Source organism: Panthera tigris, chromosome D2 (genome assembly GCF_018350195.1).
Source record: "Panthera tigris isolate Pti1 chromosome D2, P.tigris_Pti1_mat1.1, whole genome shotgun sequence".
Lineage (NCBI taxonomy): Eukaryota > Metazoa > Chordata > Mammalia > Carnivora > Felidae > Panthera > Panthera tigris.
In genome coordinates this window covers 44,680,752-44,701,214 of record NC_056670.1, presented here as the reverse complement: position 1 = coordinate 44,701,214, position 20,463 = coordinate 44,680,752, and the positions used below count along the sequence as shown (strand labels likewise).

At 47.4% G+C, this 20,463-nt stretch overlaps 1 protein-coding gene across 7 annotated transcripts in view; it reads right to left on the bottom strand.

The window, feature by feature from the left end:
- Positions 1-20,463, bottom strand: part of NPY4R2 (neuropeptide Y receptor Y4-2) — a 44,928-nt gene that overhangs the window by 10,974 nt on the left and 13,491 nt on the right. For 5 of the 7 annotated variants that reach the window (XM_042960851.1, XM_042960847.1, XM_042960848.1 and 2 more), the window contains one exon: positions 14,498-14,684. The exons of the other annotated variants lie outside the window; for them this stretch is intronic. The gene's annotated coding sequence lies outside the window, so the exon portion shown is untranslated. The remainder of the gene's footprint in view (positions 1-14,497; positions 14,685-20,463) is intronic. 7 annotated transcript variants of the gene reach the window in all.

The following is a 20,463-nucleotide window of genomic DNA, read 5'->3' as shown; positions in this document are numbered from 1 at the left end:
CTGAAGCTCCCCTCCGAGAAAGCCGAGGCCTCAAGCAAGAAGCTGGCCACTGTACCTCCCCTCTCGTGGGAGCCTGGGGCCAGGACCCCAGACTGGGAGGTCTGGCCGGCCGGGCAGGCTACATTCTGCAGTTTCTGAGGAAGGGGCTCGGTAAGGTTCTCCCTGTGCCACAAAAGTGGCTGGCTTTTGGTCTGACCTCCTAGACGTGGAGTCTCCTTAACAGCCTGGTGATGGACCTCACTTCCTGCTCCCTGAGGCATGTTCCACATGAATCACCCTGGAGATGAGCGCAAGCACTAATCCATCAGGCATGAGTGGCCCTCAACAGCTTGCAGATTGACCCCTTGGTCCACTGCAAGCTCTCCTTGGTCTGACGAGAAAGCTGAGGGTCAGGAAGGTGGGGGGAAGGATCCCCACTACTTCCTTGCTGGCAATGCACTGAGACTTGAAATCAGGCCCATTTCACTGTTACTGTCACCACCTTAAGATCCAGTGTGGCGGGTGGTCAAGAGCTAGGCCCAGGAGCCAACTCTCCAAGCCTCAAATTCTCTTCTGTAAAATGGAGCTAATAAATTCCACCTCCAGGGCTGTTGCTGGCACAAACGAGATGAGATGTGACCGGTTCCTAGCACAGGAAACATGCCCTAGAGATCTGTGGCTGCCATCATTCCGCCCCGGGCTTCTGTGTGCTCGTCCACCTCCCTGAGTGCCGCCCCCACCCCTCTCCAACCCAGCAGTCTCCAGACCCACACTCCCACCAGAATTAGTCCGACATGGTGCTGACAGGCCCCATGCACATCCATGGGCAGCTTTTCACGCCAGTCTGTTTCTCCTTAAACCCTTCCAGGGTGTCTCCCCCAGACTCCTTCTCCACTCACACTCTTCATTTTTAGAGAATATCATGCATTTGACGTATCCAGGCTTGTATAGATGTTACTTCCACAGCCGGGACTCACTGAGCTCACTTTTCACTTGGAAAACTCCCACTCATTCTTGGAGACTGAGCCCATACAGCCAGGCCTCTGTGAAATGTTCCTGCCCCACCACGTGCTCATTCTTTTTTTTTTTTTTTAAATGTCCTTTTTATTTATTTTGAAAGAGAGAGAGAGAGCACGCAAGCAGGGGAAGGGCAGAGGGAGAGGGAGAGAGAGAATCTGATAGTGCAGAGCCTGATGTGGGGCTCGAACTCGCGAACCGTGAGATCATGACCCGAGCTGAAATCAAGAGTCGGAGAGCCTTAACCGACTGAGCCACCCAGGCATCCCCACCGCGTGCTCATTCTAATGGCAAGCTGACACAGAGAGCTCCTGGGCAGCTGTCCTGCTTTGCTCCTGGAAGAGCTATAGCAAAAGAAAGCCACAACAGCTATCCAGGAAAATCTGCTTGTTTTCCCATTCTTGTGACAAAACCAAAGAATCCCATACATTTAGGAAATCAATAGCACAGAGGAGACAGGTCAAGATAAATAAACAAAATAACTGACCCCAAATAAAACTGAAGTAACTAGGGGACCAGAAAAGAACTTTAAGAGATCAAACACTTTCATTAATCCTTAGAGAGATTAAAAAAGTTGCTGGAGTTGTAAAACAGGAGCAGATTGCCAGGAAACAAGAGCGATCTAGAAAACAAGAAAGAACCTTTAGAAATGAACTATATGATGGCTGAAGTTAAAAAAAAACAAAAACATTTTATTGGAAGGGATGGTTGGGTAGGGAAATGTCACATAATATGGAGCCAAAACCACAAAAAGATGGAAAACCTAAGAGCAAAAACAAGAGACGTAGATGATTAATGCAGATGATCTATTATCCAATTAATAAAATTTCCAGAAGGGAGAACTAAGAAAATGAAAGCACATCAGTGATAGACTCAGTGGGAAGCCGAATTCACTCCCAGATAGTCAAATGAAGAGACATTATTCGAAAAGTAACTTCTAGAGGTGTGGACAGGGGTAAGGGGAAATACAAGAAGTGGTGAGGCACTCAGAGGTTAGCAAAGGCAGTAACCACCCTCCAGCTAAAAGAATGAGGGGAAGAAAATCGTGTCATCAGAGCCAGGGGACTGTGGAAGAAAGGCCACCCAATGAGCTACTGTACTCTGGAAGCATGCCACTGTCGCCAGAGACTCAGCATTGACACAAAAGGAAGTAGGGCAGAAGTATACCAACTTGTCTCGGTCCACTTCTGCTCTCCTGTGGGTTCCTGCCATTGATCAAAGCCACCTGGAATCCAGCCTCTCTGGGCATAAAGAAGGCCAGAACAATGGTGGAGAATGGACCTGGGTGGAGTGTAAACAGAGAGTACCCAGCACAGGGAATTCTCAGTAATAAAAGAAACTTTCCCAGAGATGCAAATTGAAAAGATCTCCTGGGTGCTGCTCAAAAAAAAATTGGGGGTGGGGGGGTGGGGGGGGGGGGCCCCCGGGTGGCTCAGTCTGTTGGGTGTCCGACTTCAGCTCAGGACATGATCTCACGGTCTGTGGGTTCCAGCCCCACGGGCACTGTGCTGACAGCTCAGAGCCTGGAGCCTGCTTCAGATTCTGTCTCTCTCTCTCTCTCTCTGCCCCTCCCCTGCTCACCTTCTGTCTCCCTCTCTCAAAAATAAATAAGCAATAAAGAAAATTTTTCTAAATAATTTCGAAGCACATGTGTTGTTCTTCTTCCATTCCCTTCCCTTCCGAACACCCATATCCATATCCAAAATTAGTTCCAAATGCCTGAGTGTAGTCCAAAAGCCATTAGGTAGGGCTGAGCAAGATGGTGTCCCATGAGGGAAGGTGAGGCCAGGGTTATGGAGACTGGTAGCCAAGAACAGGGAGTTGGAGCCCAAGCAGAGTGCAAAGATGCCCCCACCCCCCCAACCAAGGGACATGCCAGTGGGTGTTGGAACCTGGCAGGGGAGGAGTATATCTGCAGAGGGCAGGACAGCAGCCCCAACAGCCCAGCACTGTGGGAGCCAAGCCCATGGAGAACGGCACCCCATGGAGGGGCCTGGCATAGGGTGTCAGAACAGGACAAAGAGAGTGTCCACGTGGGGAGGCAGGGAACCGGCAGCCCAACACAGGGCATCAGAGCTCAAATACAATGTGAGAGAAGAGGACAGCTGAGGTGGAGTGCCAGAGCCCAAGTAGAGTGAAGAGCTGGTGGGAGGGAGTTCTGCTACGGCAGCCTGGCTCCACGCAGGGGGGTCAACCAAGTAAAGGAAGTGTATCAAAGATAATGGAGCCGGGTTTCTCACCGATGGAGAAGGTGGTTACAAACACAGAAGGGGAAAAATAGAATGAGCCCTGTGGCTTGAAATTAGAATTGAAGGTAGCGTATCAACTCACAGCTTTCAACATACAGGTGGTCCCCAACTTATAATGGTTCATCTTAAACGAATTTTCAACCTTACAGTGGTGTGGAAGCCATACACATTCAGTAGAAACAGTACTTCAGATTCCTAATTTTGATCTTTTCCCGGGCTAGCAATATGTGGTACCGTACTCTCTTGTGATGCTGAGCGGTGGGCAGCTCCCAGTCCGTGATGCAATCACAAAACTGAACAACTGATACCCATACAGCCATTCTGTTTTCACTTTCCGCACAGTATCCAATGAATTACATGATATTCCCTTTATTATATCCCTTTATTATAAAATAGGCTTTATGTCAGATGGTTTTGCCTAACTGTAGACAAATGTTAAGGGTTGTGAGCGTGTAAGCGTTGATGTTTGATTTAGGTGTTAGTTAAATGTATATTCAATTTACGTTATTTTTTTAATGTTTACTTATTTTTGAGAGAGAGAAAGAATGCGAGTGGGGAAGGGACAGAGAGAGAAGGAGACCCAGAATCTGAAGCAGCCTCCAGGCTCTGAGCTGTCTGACAGCCCACAAACTGCAAAATCATGACCTGAGTCGAAGTCAGACACTTAACCATCTGAGCCACCCAGGTGCCCCAATTTACGTTATTTTTAAATTACAATGGGTTTATCAGGACATAGAACCATTGTAAGTCAAGGAAGATCTGTATATATAAATGAATGAATGTAGTTGTGAGATACACACATACACACACACACACACACTCATCTCCTTGCTCTGTCCACTGACAGAGCCTTGGAGTGGTGACACCAATAACAATGAGCACTCCTAGCACCCATACATGGCTTCCAATGTCATTCTCCATTAAAAGAATCCAAAGGACAGGGAACGTACAAGAGGAGCCCGAGAGATCCTTGGAAGCTAGAAAGTAACAGAGTGCTCTAAGAATGATGGGGGCATGTTAAAAGGACCCAGAATCCAGCCGGAGGGCACCTTCACTGGCCAAATCTGGGAGACTGTGAGCAGTAAAATAAATAACGATTGTGATAGATAATAGCCCATGGAATAAAATAGGAACCAATGAGTCCACTCCAATATAAATAATTAAATGAATAAAGTGAAAGTTTGATGAATGACAGGATATTTGCACGGCTTCAGTGTCCCTCAGCATAAAATGATCATTAATTGCAAAGAGAAAATTAGTTGCTTTTCAGTGGAGAAGCCCAGAAGACACCACCCTAATCAAAGCGATCCAAACAACCACCTCACTAATGCTACAAATTGAAATCATGTACCCACGATAGGATACAAAAAGAGCACATCATTGCCTATGATACTCCTGCCAACGGTGCATAAAAATGACCCCAATCCTGAGGAAACATCAGACTAGCACGAAGCCAGGGATGGGCTACCAGTAACTGGCCTCGTAGTCTGGAACATGTCTCGACCATGAAACTCAAGGAAAGACTGTTCCAGACTAAAGGAGGCCAGATTCAGGAGACCTAAATCTGAACACTTTGGGACCACTGATAGATAAAACCTAGGGATGAGAGGGTAGTTATATGTCAATGCTAATCTCCTGAATCACAAGGGTTGTGTTTTAGTAAGTAGGAGAATGTCCTTCTCTGTAAGAAATATACAGGGGGCGTCCAGTTGGTGAAGCATCCCACGTTAGCTCAGGTCATGATCTTAGTCTGTGAGTTCGAGCCCCGCGTCGGGCTGTGTGCTGACAGCTCAGAGCCTGGAGCCTGCTTCGGATTCTGCGTCTCCCTCTCTCTCTCTGCCCCTCCTCAGCTCACACTCTGTTTCTTTCTCTCTCAAAAATAAATAAACATTTTAAAAAATGTTAAAGAAATATACAATTAAACCAATCTTTGTGGGAGACGCATCTTGTCGCAGCTTACTTTCACATGGTTCAGAATTTTTTTTTTAATGTTCTTTATCCTCACTTGTAACTTTTCTCTAGGTTTTAGATTGTTTAAATCAGAAAGTTTTAAAATAATAAAAGAATCTTGCACCTTCATGGAATAAGACAAAAATAAAAGTTGAAAGTAGTAACCTCTAGAAATAATGGGGGGGGGGGTGTTAACATCAGTTATCTAAGCAATAGGAATATAGCCCATTTGTTTGTTGCCGTCTCTCTTTTAAAGAAGAATAATTGTAAGTATTGAAGAAAAGAATGAATCAAAGAAATGAAATAGCATTCCACAGCACAGAGGGTAAAGAAGCTTGGTAACAACCATCCCAGCCTCAGTTTCATCATCTGTGAAACGCAGCCAAGACTGGTTTCCAGCTCATGACAAGCTGGCAAGGATGCAAAGGTTTAAGGGATGGGGATACATTCAAAGCCACCTGAAAGGAAGATATAAACGAGGGACCTCAAGGTCAGGCAGCCCCTAAGGCCTGGTTTTCCACAAAGTGCTTCAGGTAGCAGACAGGGCTGCTAAAGAAAGCACATCTGCTGTGGGAGGTGGCTCCCTAGACCCTGCAGGATCACTCCTTCTTTGTTTGCCTTTGCTCCCTACTGAGGCCATAAAGAGGCTAGGCTGTAAAATAACCTATACTGGCCGCAGGAAAGAAAGATAAGGGATGCCCGCTGGCAGCCAACACCTTTCCTGTGACCCACCCCAGGCAGCTGGCCTTTCCCTGGCTCTCTCCAGGTTAGGCTGGATGTCCGCTGCCTTTTCCCTGCCTCTCCTTAGCAATGCTTCGCTCTTTCTCTACTCCATCTCCAAGAAAGGCAATGCGAGACATCCCCACCAGCCAGAGAGAAAGGAGGAAAAGGGCACAGTTGCCCCCTGTCGCTAAAGCTCCATTTCCCCAATACAATCCATGATCTTGAAGATGACCAACTCAGAACAGCATTTTTTCCTCCTTAGCAGAGATTAAGAAAAAGATGAGGGAAAAGGGACATCATTCCCCTAGAGGCTTATAGTCCTTGCCTTTTGCTACCCCAATGGACTTACTAGCCCACAGTGCATCGACTGCCCTTCTGTGGAAGACAGGGGAGAAATATCAAAGCAGTCCATCCTACACTGTTTACATCAGCCCCCCAATCCCCATCCCTGCCTTCTGGGACCTTCTGGGATTCATTCAAACAGTCCACAGTTATTTAACAAGTATTTTTAAGTAGTTCTACATGCTGTATGCTGGACATACAGCTAGCTCCCCAAGACATGTTACAAAAGGGATTTTGATCCAGAAACTCCCAAAATGGATACAGATGGGATTTTAAGTATAATATCCACCAGATTACCATATGTCTTGGATGAAGAATCCACTCTTTCATCTGAAATTGTGCTCAGCTGTGCTGTCCTAACATGTTTACTTGATACAATGATGTATGGGTCAGCTATTGCTGAGTAACAAATAGCCACAAAACTCTCAGTGGCATACAAACTACTACAGGTCACCTGAGGTTTAGCTGACCTAAGCTGGGCTCGATGGGGAAGCTCTGCTTTGAGCTGCAGGTCTGACAGGACTTGGTTCCTCACTGAGGTTAAGGCTCCTCCATCTGTGTTCATTCTGGGCCCTCAAGAGATGGGCAAGTTCAAAAGCTTCACTCATGGAGACCACAGAAGGGCAAGGGGATAAGCCCAACTATGCAAGTTCATCTCCAGCCCTATTTGAGTCACATTTGCTAACATCCTTTGGCCAAAGCAAGCTGCATGGCTGAGCACAAAGTCAGGGGGCAAGGAACTGTATTCCACCCACTCTAAAGCCAAAACAAGTCACAGAGCTGCCACCAACATTAACAGAACCAGGAACTCTTCTCATGAGATGTGGGGGGAAAGAGTAAAATATATGAACAATAATTTATATCCCACCCAAACGAGAAGAGAACCATAATGCCAAAGATAAAATTCTTAATCGGGTTATATGTATAGAAATTCTCAGAAGCACATTTTTAATTGAAACTTATTTGAGGGGCACCGGGGTGGCTCAGTCAGTTAAACATCTGACCCTTGATTTCAGCTCAGGTCATGATCTCATGGTTTGTGAGTTTGAGCCCCACAAGGGGCTCTGTACCGACAGCGCAGAACCTGCTTTGGGATTCTTTCTCTCTCCCTCTCTGTCTGCCCCTCACCTGCTCACTCTTGCTCTCTCTCTCAAAATAAACAAATAACCTTTTTCTTTTTTAAAAAAAAAGAAACTTTCATTTGAGATAATTATAGAGTCACATGCAGTTCTAAGATACAACACAGAGATCCCTGTGCCCTTTATCTCCATCCATCATGGTGAAACCACAGTGTAATACCACAACCAGAATATCGCCATTGAAGCAGTCAAGGTACAGAATATTTCCACCACCACAAAGATCCCTCTGTTGACCTTTGATAGCCACACCCACTTGTTCCCACCCTCTGCTCCCACCACCTCCTTAACATGTCTATAATTGTGTCATTTCATGAATGCTATATAAATGGAATCATGCAACAGATAAGCTTTTAGGGTTGGCTTTTTCATTCAGCATAATTCTCTGGAGATTCACCCAAGTTGTTGCACGTAGCCATAGTTTGTTTCTTTTTATTGCTGGGAAGTATTCCATAGTAAGGATGTACCATGTAACTAACCGTTGACTTGTTGAAGGACAACGGTTGGTGGGTTGGTACCAATAATTTGGGTCTACCACAAATAAAGCCACTATAAACATTTGTGTTGCATTTTGGGGTGAAAATGTTTTTATTTCTGGGGTGAATGTACAGGAGTACAGTCCTGGTCCAAATAGTAGTTCCAAGTCTAGCTTCTTGTTTGTTTGTTTGTTTGTTTGTTTGTTTGTTTATTTGTTTGTTAAGAAACTGCCAACCTGTTTTCCAGAGTGGCTGCACCATTGTATGTTCCCACCAGCAATGCATGAGTAATCCAGTTTTTCCACATCCTTGCCAACATCTAACATTGACACTACTTTTAAAAAAAAATTTTTTTAATGTTTATTTATTTTTGAGAGTGAGAGACAAAGTGTGAGAGGGAGAGGGGCAGAGAGAGAGGGGGAGACACAGAATCCGAAGCAGGCTCCAGGCTCTGAACTGTCAGCACAGAGCCCAACGTCGGGCTCGAATTCACGGATTGTGAGATCATGACCTGAGCCAAAGTTGGACGCTCAACTGACTGAGCCACCCAGGAGCCCCAACACTACTTTTTTTTTATTTTGCATTTATTTTTAACTTAAGTTTATATTAAATATGTATAGCCAGGAGAACTAGCAGAAAAAACTATTGCAACTCCCAGCAGTAACACCATAGGAAAACAAATCGTTGAGCGCTAACCTGGAAGGAAGGAAAGGAAGTGAGTCAATTACGTCTGGAGTGATTAACACTAGGTACAATTTTTGAATAACCACTGTCTCCTTTGGTGGTCATGTGTTACAAAATTGACTAAAATGTTTCAAAAGCCTTGAAGTGCATACCATTTGTAAGTTAAGAAATTACACTTTTGATGAGTAAAGACATGCTCAGTAGAAAAACAAGTAGATAACAAGGGACAACTTTATAACGAAGATAATTGTTATATCTTTATATTGAACATCAGGAAACACAGCAGGGAGGATCCATGACTTGTGATAAAGTTAGAGCAGAATAAAATTTCATTTGACTTGAGACCTTGCCATCAATCAGATTTGTCAGCAAATTGATTCTATGTTTTAGTTCACCAAGTCATAAATATACTACATCCTTCCCTTTTCATGGTAGCACAGAGAAGGCAACTTACAATATATTGAAGTGATCTGCTTCATAGTTTCCCTTTAATTAAATATGACTCCTCTCTTAAAAAGAGACTTGTGTTTCTGATCTCATATTTTTCCCTTTTTGAAAAAAGGGGGATTACTACTTCCTTTTTTTTTTTTTTTTTTTAGTTTTACTTATTTATTTTGAGAGAGCAGGCAGAGAAACAGAGAGAGAGAGAGAGAGAGAATCCAAAGCAGGTTCTGTGCTGACAGCACAGATACAGCCCCGGTGGGGCTCAATCTCACAAACCCCGAGATCATGACCTAAGCCGAAATCAAGAGTCAGACGCTTAACCGACTGAGCCATCCCGGAGCCTCCTATTATAGCCATTTTTAACATGTTTTTATTTTCCTCATCACTTCCCCCCAATGTTGAGGTTATTTAGAATCTTTGTTCCAGATTATTATAATCATAAGCAATATAATCAATACATTATACTGACAGTATCATCAATGATTTGGAATTATTGAGTTTTACTGGTAGCTTTATTCATATATTTCTTGTGATACATTATCTTTTCCTTGGGTTCATACCTCATTTTGCTGAAGTACATCTTGCAGCAACTCTTTCAAATAAATTCACAGATAATAAGATCAGTGGTAAACAGAACTTTCTCCCTTCAGATATCCTTACTTCGCCCTTGCACTTGACTTACCAGACTGGCTGGGTATAGAGAGCCTTATAAATTCAAAGCAGTTTTCCCCAGAATTTCAAATATACTGCTCCAAAACTTTTGTATTCAGTTTTGCCAAGTGAGAAAATTGACGTTAGTTTAAACCTTATTTCTTAAGTTTATTTATTAATTCCTTCCCCTTCTTGGGATGTTCTCTCTATCCTTTGTGTTTTTAAATTTCACAACAAAGATTTAAGTCAGCCTTTCTTTCTCTTTTTCTTTCCTTTCATCCTGCTTGACCCTCATGGGTCCTTAAATTTAGTGTTGCCTTTCTTCACGTCTTGGATATTTTCTTCCATTTTCTACTTGATTATTTCTCCCTTCCCCGCCCCCCTCCCCAGGGGGACCAGCAGCAAGGGAGCAGACCCTCAATCCAGAAGGGGCCCAGCCCCTCCTTTTGCATCCATTGGACAGAATTTAGTCACGTGGCCACATCAACCCACTGTGAGTACTGGGAAACCGTCCAGCCTGAGCTCTGGAAAAGGGGAGGCTGGAATGCAGTAGACCTCCAATGGTCTCTCTATGATGTTTGCCCTGGGTTCTGGAAATACTTCCTGTCTTATTCTTCCAGCTAACTAACTCCCTCTTCACTACTGTGGCTAGGAGTCCTTCCCTTTCATTTTTTAAATGTACTTTGACAATCATATTTTTCATTGCCCAAACCTCATTACTTACTTTCAAAATAAAATTGCTTGCTCTCGTTTAATGGGTTAGATAAACCCATCCCTCTTAAATATTTTTTTTCTTTTAAATCTCCTGCTTGCTCATTTAACTCGATTTCTTTGGTGTCTCTATTCAATTGTCATTTTTTTCCCACAAATATTTGGAGGGTGTTGTTTGACGGCCCATCTTAGACTTCGACTAGAAGCCCGCAGTGAGCATTATCAGCTCTGTTGCCTTAAGGGAATGAAGGCGTCCTCCAGGGCTGGGGGCTTATAGAGAGTGTTGTTGGACTGGATGTGCCAATAGTTAGCCTTCTGGGGGGGTGCTCCCCACTCCTCCTGGGTGCTGCCCTCATGCTCCCACCCTAGTATCCACTGCCTGCTGTTCAGGGAGGGAGGTCAGAGCCAACAGTCCCAACTCTGGTTCCAAGGCAGCCTGCCTGCTGCTGCTCTAGGGCCCGCTGTTCCCTCTATGAGTGTCCTCCAGCTGGAAGCCGCCCGACAGCCGCTCCTGCCCCTCAGCTGTCCCCCACGACACACAGTGGGTGGTGATTTCTGCTACTCACCAAATCCCACGTTTCATAATTCAGGCAGCCCTCGTACATTCTGGGCCGTCAAAGGTAACATGACATAATTACATCTGGGGACATAGGTGATGAGTCCAGGATGCCCCCGATTCAATCTCATCCCCACCCCATCATAATGTTTAGACCAGCATTCCCACCGCCAGCCAGAGACCTTGGTAAATATTTGGTGCCATTTTGGTAAGAGGTCAGACAGAGGGTATGAAAACAGCTCCTTGGTATCAGCTTCACTAGGGTGCCAGTCAATGCACAACAATTGCCAGGAGCCCACCCACCCTCTGTGAGCCTAAAGCTCCAGTGGAAGAAATGTCCTATCGGGAGGAAAACGGTGACACTTTGCCTTTCTTCTGGAGATCACTGTCTCCACTCTTAAAGAGAGTATCTGAAAGGCTCCATTCATGTTAAACAATTTAGAAAAAACAATAGCTCAGAGAAGGTAACTCACTTGCGCAGAGTCATGTAGCTGCAATGAGACAGAACCCAGACTCAAACCTCAGCCTCTTCTGGTTCCTGAGGTAGTGCTCTCTCCACTCGCTCAGTCCTCTACGTTCAAAATCCCATAACAAGACCACAGTGAACCACAGTGCTGGTCACACTCAGGCATCGTCCATTTGTGGTATCTCTTCCAGGGGTTCAGGCCGAGAATACATAACGACGGCCTCCATCTTGGGTCTGTAAGGTGCCAAGCGCTTCATACTGTATCTCTCACTTAATCTTCACATCATCCCAGGAGTTGATGTTATTACCCCCATTTTACAGGTGAGGAAACAGACTCAGTGAACAGAAGTGATGTGTCCAAGTGCGGTCAGTAAGCAACAGCCTGGAGCTATGGCACTCGGCCCCCCCCACCTCCCCGGCCGACAACACCAATAGTGTGCAACCCCCTGCTGCCTGGACCTCTGCAAACAGCAGAAGCACCCTCCCCTCTCCAAGGTCACTGCTGTTGCTCTCTCTTCTCACCTGGCAGGGAAAATGCTTTGGAAACAGCCAGCATCTCTGCCTCTGGCTGTGAGGAGGAAGAGGAGAAGGATGCCGGGAGGGACCCTCAGGGTGATACAAAGAGGAAAGACGGGAGCCCTTCACTCCCACCTACAAGCGTTGATCTCCATGTCCCTGGGGTGCTCCCTTTTCCTTCTCCCTCCCGCCCTTGGCAAGGCACCCTGGCGCTCCTGTCCAGCACTGTGCCCGGCACTGAGGACTCAGAGGGGAGAGGGGGCTCCTAGACGACTCATCCTCTCAAGGCAGAGACCTAGTAATGAACGGTTCACTCTAGAAGGTTCTAAGTGCCCCCAGGAGAGGGGCAGGAGGCCCTCTGGGAACAGGGCCAAGGCTGCTCACAGCCTGCAGAGGCGAGAGGCAGCCTCTGGGAGGAAGACACATTTGTGCAGGGCAGTTAACTCAAGTAGATGCAGGGGGACAACTGCTCAAAAGAGGGACAGCTAACGAGCAGTTAACGTATCTGTCAAATGAGCCTCCATGATGTTCAAACCTGCAGACAAAAGGGATTCCTCCTGTTCTGCAGCTCTGTCAGCACGGACAGGTAAGAACTTCCTTCTGCCCTACACAAACCCTGGGAATACACCACGTCTGCCACGTTCTGTCACCGCAGCGGAGGGCGGCCCAGCCCCTGGCCCCTGGCTTCAGTCGCTCCTCCCTCCCACTCTTGCTGCCTCTTTCCTCTCCCAAGCCCCAGCCCGCCTCACCGCACAAAGGCTTCTTTCCTGCATTCCTCTCATTTCCCCTATTAAGTAGCATTTTCTCTGCAAGTAAACTACACTCAGAGGAGCCAGGGGAAGACCAGTCTGACTCTCAGAATGTGTGTGTATAGAAACACTGAAATCCAGCCCCTCGCTCAGAAACCACAGCTTTGGGAGGGTCCCAAAGAGACTGCTCCAATCAATAGACGGTGATGTGCTTTAATCACCACCTAGGACTTTCCACCCCCCATGATTTCTCCGCTGTGGCCATGAGCTCCTTGTGGGTGAGGCCTGCTCTGAGTCATTTCCAGGTGGCCAGGCACACAATAAATGTTTGCTGAATGAGTAGTTCACAAATAGGTCAATTGATTATTTTATGAATAAATGTTTTGGAAATAGAAGCTGTCATCAGCTTCCTCATGTTCCACTTTTTTATTTATTTCTTTTCATGTTTATTTATTTTTGAGAGAGAGAGACAGATCAAGAGCAGAGGAGGGGCAGGGAGAGGGGGAGACACAGAATCCAAAGCAGGCTCCAGGCTCTGACCTGTCAGCACAGAGCCCGACGCGGGGCTTGAACTCACGAACAGGGAGATCATGACCTGAGCCGAAGTCGGACACTTAACCGACTGAGGCACCCAGGCGCCCTGTCACATGGAAATTCAAATGCAGGGACTTTACTGATAAGTGACAGGTAAAGTGGACATTCCGAGGCCGGTGGTCACTATCATCATGGCTCTTCTGTGGAGCTGAGTTGCCGGATTCTTGGCAAAGCTGGCTCTGGAGTGTAAGAGCCTAGGGGCTGCCCTGGACAGAGCCAGGCTCTCACGGGCCAGCCCTGTGGACCCCAGTGCATTTACACCTCATGCTTTGCCTGCTTGCTCTGTGCCTTTGGACCTGTGCCCAGTGCCCCAGGCTTCCTTCCCTGTCCTGCCCCACCCAACGCAAAGCCTCTTGTTTTTGAATTAGGCCCCACACGTTCTACTTTTAAACGACCTGCCCTTTAGTGTATCTGGTATATGGTCTTGCCTCTGCCTGATTCAGACTTTCGCTCACAGCTGTGGGAGGGGATGGGGGTGTTGAGTTCTACTTGGCCCAGCCCATCCAGACTGAAGACCTCCACGTCTGTATAGCTGTATTTGTCCATTATTCCAGTGCTTTATTTCTTTTCCCCTGGTTTTATTAAAATAATGGAAAACTCTGGGGGCACCTGGGTGGCTCAGTTGGTTGAGTATCCGACTCTTGATTTCGGCTCAGGTCATAATCCAAGGGTCGTGGGATCGAGCCTCATGTCAACATGGAGACTGCTTAGGATTCTCTCTCTCTCTCTCTCTCTCTCTCCCCCTCGGCCCCTCTACCCCACTCACAGTCTCTCTCCCTCTCTCTCTCTCTCTCTCTCTCTCTCTGCCTTTCTCTCTCAAATAAAAAGATTTTAATAAAATATTAAAAATAAATAAATAATAAAATAAAATAGTGGAAAACTCTAAATTAAAGTGCTCAGGACTCAGGAAGGATGCATTCAACTGAGATGAGAGTATAGGTCTTCAGGCATGCCAGATCAGAAGTCCACAGGCCACACGTGAAGGAAAAGAGTAAAATTAAACTGTACGTATGAAATGCTAGCAATGCAGCCGGGAGTCCTGTATCCAGATGTGGAGGAAGAAGCAGGGACTGTACCATCGTTCGTCTCTTCCTTACCTCCCTGAAAGGGTCCCCCTCACCCCCACACACATCGGTCTGTTCTAGGCCTCCACGCATTCCACTCCCTGCCCACTCCATGTTTGAAGATTGTTCATGCCTAGGGAACACATTACACATGGCTGGCTGTGCAGTACTGTATACATTCTTCACTTACTCGGTAAACTCTTTGTTTCTGAGGAGCAAAGGTCATTGGCAGCCCAACCTCTGTCTGGACAAGCAGAAGGGCAGAGGCCGGAAGAGCCCAGGAAAACAGCCGTAGTGCAGAGTCCTGGTTCTGCCCCCAGGAGCTCGGGGATCTCGGGTGATATGTTCCAATTCTCCAAACCTAGGTTTTTTCCAGCCTACAAAATGATTACACAAATAACATCCTCTGTGGCTATTATAGGGATTAGATGAGATAACAAATGTGAAGCACTTTGGAACCCATAAAGTGTTGTATCAATATTAGTTGATCCTGCTGTTATTAGGGCTATCCTTCTATTAATAAATCATTGCCAATAACATATTTATGGAGAATGAGCTTGCACCTCCATTGGGCCAGCCGTTCTCCAGGTATGGAAGCCAGAAAGATCTCATGGGGAAGCTGGTCCTCAAACATCCCTGGGTGCTGAGCATGGTCTGAGCAGGCCTCTCCCAGAGGGCACACAGCTCTCTCACACTGCCCCCAGGCACGATGACCCCAAGAGCAACCCTCAGAATCGGCAGCAGGCCTGGCCAGCCCAACCAGAGACGGTCATGAGCTTGTCCATGGCCATTTCCCAGACTCCACTCTAGTGATTCTCATGTCTTGCACCCTGGCCATGCACTAAGACATGCGCACCGGTTTCTCCCAGCACCGACTTACTCACCGGTTCTTAAATTATTAATTGCCACATGTTTACTGAGTACCTTTTCGACACCATGCACCACACCACCTGAGTACCTGCTGCATGTAAAACCCAGACAGGGGCGCCTGGGTGGCTCAGTCAGTTGAGCATCCGACTTTGGCTCAGGTCATGATCTCGTGGTTTGTGAGTTCGAGCCCTACATGGGGCTCTGTACTGACAGATGGGAGCCTGGGGCCTGCTTTGGATTCTGTGTCCTCCTCTCTCTCTCCCCCTCCCCCACTCACTCTGTTTCTCTCTCTCTCTCTCTCAAAAATAAACAAAACATTAACAACAAAAAGTAAAAATAAAATCCAGACAGACATGGAACCAGATCACCTCTTGAACAATCATGACCTGTGCCCTGGTATCTACAAATGAGGAGGAGAAGGTGACCTGAGGTTGGGAGGGTGGGGGGACTAACCTGGTCTTGGCGGGGTCTCTCTCTCAATTTCCTTATGTTTATCCTGTTCAGCATCCTGTGCATGCTTTTACTCTGAAGTCATGTCTTTCTTAAATTATAGAAGATTCTCAGTCATTCCCTCTTCTACTCCTCTGTCACTTCTGCCCTACCTGCCTCTTAAATTCTTTCCCATCTTTTCATCTCCTTGTACCTGTGAGTGGTTGTCACTAATTCTATCTTTGACTCTTTCATCTATTGATTTGAATAGCATGGCTTTTATACCCAGATTTCTAATCAGTTCTTTCCCAAAGCCAATCTGTTCTGGATTCATAGCTTTCTGGCTTCCTTTTATCAGTTCTTGTTATTTTTGTAAACACTCTTTCCTCTTTGAAGGTCTCAAAATGCTTTTTTTCCCCCATTTCCATTTCCCTGCAGTGAATTCATCTCCTCATTGTTGATTTTATTTCTCACTCTTCTTATGATTAGTTTTCCTGTGTGCTTTGGAATTTTAGTTGGCAATAGAAGTTCTGTTTTCTTTACTGTTCTCACTACATTCACCTCCCGTGCCCACACACATCTTCCCAGATCTTCTCATTGCTCCCATCTGGCCTTCCAGAGTACTCATCCCCAAACCAACTTTTGCAATGGCAAGTTAGAGCTTCCAAAATGCCAATATTGGAGGACAAGACTGATCCAGTCATTGGCCCAGGGCCTGGCCCAAGAGCTATCTTCCCAGCTCTTCCTCTGGACCACTTGCCCTCTTACGGATGCAGGCTTTTCAAGCCTTAACCCCAAGTAGCAGTTCCAGTTTGTTCCAGACTCCCTGCACAGGTGGCTCCCAGTTCCTGACATCCCCACCACAAACAAGCTGCCTTTAGTTCCTGGTCCTGCCCATGTCAGAGCCCAGAGCCAGTAAATCCATGGTCTCACTGCTCATGCTGTGGAACCCCAGAGGACAGAAGCACTAACTGTCCAAGGGAGTCAAAAGGGGCAGAGGAGAGAAGACAGGTTAGTGTAAAGGTCCCTACTCTGAGCCATGACCAAAGCAGTTGTGACCTGTGGAATGGACCTATTAGAAGCCTATCAAGTGAAAAGACGTGAAAACCAGAAGCGCCTCTCCATCTTTGGATGGGGAAACAGCATGAGCTGTTTGACACTCCAGAGTTGGAAGTGGGAGGGTTCATACAGGCTCCTTAGCCAGTCATCTGCCCTGAGGCAGGAAGACAAGAAAAAAACTACACTTTGTGAAAGCGCCAGAAACGGACTGGTGACACTATGAGGCCAAACCACAGAACTGCACCCAGGAGGCTGCCCTTCTGCTGACCTGAGACCTCCCATCATCACCTGCCACATCATCTTGGGCAGGTCCCTTGTCCCAGGTATGTCATGACATCTGGGCTAGTCACCCAGGTCATTAAAATCTTTAAATAACATCCATTGACCCGTTGACATTTGGATGAACACTTTTTCTGTAATACGTGTGGGCCATCCCCCATCTGGGACGGACCTGAAGGATACACAGGAGCTCTTTGGGTTTGGGATGGTGCATTTCAGGAAGACAGAACACCAGGACTTGGAGTACTGGACAAATGATGGGATCAGAGAGGAGCAGTGCGGGTAATGGGGCTGACACCAAAAAGGCAGACAAGATTCAGAATTCTAAGATTTATCCTGCATTGTTGAGAAGATTTGGAGCCTTTTTAGCAGAGAAGTAACCAGACAATATTTACATCTTAGAAATAAAACTGCAAGGTGCATGGGTGAGCTGTCAGAGGTGGGAGGTGAGAGGCAGGGCAGTTGCTACAGTCTAGATGAAAGTTGATGAGAACCCCCCATTCTGGGGAGTTGGGGAGAGAAGGAAGAAAAGGAGGGAAGGGGAAGGAGAAGTAGGAAGAAGAGGAGGAGGAAGAGAAGGGAGGAGAGGAGAGACTTAGTAGAAAGTGTCTGATCCTATACCAACCCAAGCAGGAGACATCGTGTCTGCTTTCCCTTCCTAACCACGCCCTATTTCTCCCCATCATCTGTCTCTTGGCTCCTAGCCCAGCCCTCATCAGGAAGTGGCCTGTCACATGCCTCCCCCCAGAATCTGGATCTGGGTCACAGAGTCAGGGCTGGAAGGGGTTGGCTTTCTTCCAGCCACTCCTTCTAGCATCTTCACCTGCTGACGAGACTGCTCATGAATGAGGCCATTCCCCACATTGCCTTCTGTAGTGCCTTGGTTCCGACCCAGGGCCCAGTTGGCCCATCTCCCTGCTGAGTCTGTGAGCTAAATTCCTTCCTAAATTCATCAACATTTCCATGGCTTGAACTCAAAGTGGTCTAACAGACCCCATCCTTTATGTATATTATCCCCCTTAACTGTCACATCTTCACAAAGGGGGAACTGAAGCTGGAGAGAGCAAGTCGCTTGCCCAAGGACACCGCTGTCAGAGGGATGTCTGGGATTGTGAATTGCTGCATTATTCCTCCCTCTTCCTGATGCAGATGCTGAGGACAGCAAGGCGGGGGTGGGGGGTGGGGGCTTCAAGTGGTGATGCAATACTCCTGCTGCAGCCTAAGGTCAGGTTCCCCTCCAGATCCTGATGTTGATTCAAAACCTAGGACAACTAGAGAGGCCCTGGTCAGCCTCCTCTTCATCACGCCCTTCCAGTCCTGTGCCCCTCCCCTCCCAGCCCAGCCAGCAGTCACTGAGACCACGTTATCTCCATCCCTCGGCTTTGCTTGAGTCTCCTGTCTAGGCTGTCCTCCCCACGTATCTGCCTGGAGGACTCCTGAAGACACAACTTCTGTTTTCAGACTCCAGAGTGGGGAGGTAGATGCTACACATGTGGCCTCCATCTGAGTTGGGATCCTGGTTCAGCCTCCATCCGGGGAATGCGGTCATGGTCACGTGACTTCACCTCTCTGAACCTCAACTGTTTCATCTGTAAAAGGAGAACGGCAGCTCTCCTAAAGTGGTTTTAAGCTGCTGCAAAGCGCTCTATATTTGCTAAGAACTACTGGCATCTGCGAAGTCCTGAGTCAGGGTTAACAGCTTTGGTGAGCATTCATTGTTTGCGCACCCTCCCCCCATCCGCCTGTGCCTTCTTCGGAAATAGCAACCACGTTTGATTGACACTTGCGAGGCACACCCCATATCTGCTCATTAAACAAATCAAGAAAGGCACGAATACATGATCAGAACTCTCTTTACCAAACACATCACCAGTGGAAGCACTGACAGCTATGCCCTTGGGAAAACTGATAGCAATATGGTGAGTTTCATCAGGCATAGGAACAAGTAGGCGTTGCTTCCTTCTGTGCTTTGGTGGGTGAAGAAAAAACCAAGGCAGAGCAGGACAGTGAGGACCGTTCCAGTCCACAGCTCCCTGTCAGGAGCCCTTCCTTCTCTCCTGACTAGAACTTTGGGAGCGTGCACTCTGAGAAGGTTCCAGGCTTCTCCTCCTCCCCAACTGCTCCAGAGTGACCAGGCTCTGGGCTGACCCTCCCCCAGCTCCCACCTGTGGAGTTGTAACTGGCTCCCAACCAAAGTTGACTCTGAGGCGGGAGCATTGCCCAGGCTGGACCCTGACAGTCTCTGCCCTTGACCAAACTCTAGTCAGTCTCCCCTAAGCCCTCAGGGCCTGGACCTTGGCATGTGTCCTTCCAGCCTGCATTGCCCAGTTTCAGCCAAGAGCCTTGCCAAGTCAGCTCAGTGAGAATTCCCAACCCTTGATATCTGATCACCCTCAATATCTGATCAAATTCTTGCTGCCCCATGTTGCTATCTGCTCACCCTGGCCTGCCTTCAGCAGAATCCTGTCAGGTAGGTTTAGTGGAACCCCCACCCTCACCCCTAAGGCTTCCTCTCCATAACTTTCCATCCACTGACCCCCACCCTGCTCCTTGAAAGTAAATTCCACTTGTCCATGCTGTATTTGCAAGTGAGCTCACTTCTATTTACTAAGTTCTCTTATCCCCAATTGCAATAGTTCATGAACCAAATCTATCTTTTTAACTGCTGTCCAGCTCTGGTTTTCTCTAACAGCCCCCACAAGCCCTGCCCAGGAGGTCCTTCTGACAAAAGCACAACTCCCTCCTGGCGTGGGACACCCAGCTTATGGCCAGGGCAACTACGTTCCACTGAGGACCCAGGTGAAGGCAGCCCTACCCTGCGTACCAGGCACCTTGGTTCTTGCAAAAGGGGCTGGTCTCTCCATCAGGACAACTGAGCCATGTTCCCTACTTATCCAGTCCCAAGTGCCCAGAGCAACACCCTCTTAGTGGCCCGCCTCCCACTCTGGCCCCATCTCCCAGCATCCATCCCTCCCCCAGGTGCCCAACAGCCCACATGTGCCTCCTTTTCACCCACCAGCCCACACCACCAACATGCTGCACCCTCACTGGCCCCCAAGACTTTGCATTTTCTAGGCTGTTACTCTGAAACTCTCCTCAGCCTGTCCCTTCAGTCTGCAAGCCTCCGTCTCCTCCTAAAAGCTCCCTTTCATCAGCAGGATCGGGACCTGTTTTCTATGGGTCACAGCATCCCTGGCATTGTCAGAGCAGAGACACATTTCAGTGTTCATCAGGTGAGACTTGTTACCTTGTCTTCCTCTCTGGAAGTCACCCATGGATTCAAACACCAGCAGCCTCCCTTTACCCCTGAGTGCCACAACTGTAGCCAGAGCACCGTGGAAAAGCCATAAAATATGTTTACACAGAGATTCCCTCTCTGCAATCTCAATAATCCTGTACATTCCCAGCTGGTGGGAGGTTGCCACAGCCCGCAGGAGTCTGGACCTTCCTCTTAATCTTGGGGCTGTGACCATCACACCTGCTTCACCTAGGCATCCCACCTGAACAGGCCACCTGGAT